This window comes from Manis javanica, chromosome 18, assembly GCF_040802235.1.
Source record: "Manis javanica isolate MJ-LG chromosome 18, MJ_LKY, whole genome shotgun sequence".
In the NCBI taxonomy this organism is placed as follows: Eukaryota; Metazoa; Chordata; class Mammalia; order Pholidota; family Manidae; genus Manis; species Manis javanica.
Window position 1 is genome coordinate 24,879,084 of NC_133173.1, and position 1,703 is coordinate 24,880,786.

General features: G+C 37.3%; 1 non-coding gene across 1 annotated transcript; it reads right to left on the reverse strand.

Moving 5' to 3' along the window:
* Positions 1-1,378: 1,378 nt before the first annotated feature.
* TRNAA-UGC (transfer RNA alanine (anticodon UGC)) lies at positions 1,379-1,450 on the reverse strand. The gene has a single exon. It is a non-coding gene; the product is annotated as a tRNA-Ala (tRNA).
* Positions 1,451-1,703: the final 253 nt, after the last annotated feature.

Below are 1,703 nucleotides of genomic sequence, written 5' to 3' on the forward strand. Positions count from 1 at the left end.
ATGGCTTCTCAAAGATTGTGAATAAGTTAAGGGAGTTTTTAATTTTCCTCTGAAATATGAATCCATGTACAACCTTATATTACATAATTGAAAATGTCTTTGATCTGAAGGTCTTAGATTTATCCTTGCAAATTAAGTGTTGACAATTGATCCCCAGGTTTTATTCACAATGCAAACAAGTAAAGACAATCACTGCCAACTTTAGGGTGATGTTCAGCACCGGGGAAATGGCAGCCTCACTCACACCGAACATCACTCGAGACAAAAGCCTGGCTGGCATCATGGGTGTTATCTTAATTATGTTCACATTAAAGTGGTAAATACAACTTGACAGATGTTAGGATGAAAGTGTACAACCAAATAAATAGATCCATAAGGCAGAAAAAGAGGGCTCTCTGAAGACATCTCCTTGTTTTGTCGTTCTATCGTACAAACTCGAATTCATGGCACTAAGGTTCACCAGAAGAAGATAGAACCTTCTTCAAGATAAAATAATACTTCGCAGTAGAGAGTAAAAAATAAATACACACATCTGCATAATTGTGAGGAGGATCTTCCTCTGCAGGCAGAAATCCACTGTGTTCAGTTCCCCGTGCTGACGCGCCCAAGGTCACTAGGTTTCACTGGCCAGGTCACCCGAAGGCTGAGTCAAGGTCCTCTCCACCAAAGACAAACAGGAGCTATTTTAGAACCTCAGACTCTATACATCTTTATGTATGGACATCAAAATTGTATGGCAAAGGTAACTATAAAATGCTTGATCTCAATGAGTCCACTTTACTTCCATTGGTTCCACTGCAGCTTTAAATCCTGTAACTGTCTAGGATACTAGGACATGGCATTAAAGTGTGTGATGCTAATGAGGCAGGCCTGGCACTGTTATCTTATGTAACGTTGTGTGACTCCTAAAAGGATACAATATGTATTATAAAATATTATTAAATTATGTACTTTATATTTTACATATAATTTTTATGTATTAATATAATGTATTATAGAAATAAGGAGTGCTATAAGCATATAAGCTGCAGTTTTATTCTTTATGTGGACCATGACCATGGCAGAGCAGGTAAGATTCTATCCAGCAATTTATATGGTTTTATTAAAAGAAATAGGATGACAGGTGTAATGTAAATGAATCAGATAGAAAAGATTTGGGAAAGCTAGGTTTTTATTTTGGATTAATAAAAAAATTATTAATATTGAAAGGAAAGATGATCATCACATCACTAGCTTTTCAAATTGTTCTTTCAGCATAGTGAGATGTCATCTGCAGTTTATGTTAATGTGCAGCCCCGGTCACATGCTCCACTGTGAAGACACTCATAATATTTAACAAATTCTCTAAAGAAGAGCTTAAACATCTGTAGAAGGGTTATGGAGATGCCAGGAATTGAACCTGGGGCTTCATGCATGCAAAGCATATGCTCTACCACTGAGCTACATCCCCAGCCCTAGGAGCCAAGTGTGATAATGGTGACCAGATAGTACAATCATCCCTTTTAAAGAGATGATCTAGATAGTCTCCATCTAGGAATGAAAAAGCACTGGATTCCTATAGTTTCAAATTCCAGTCGCAGAGGCATTCCTCATGGGGCTACACATCTTATGCCTTCAGTGTACAGTAATCCTAAAGTTTCTAAGTTTCCTAAGCTTTGTTTATGGAGATGATGAAGCACCACCTTCCTTCAAAATTCAAATTG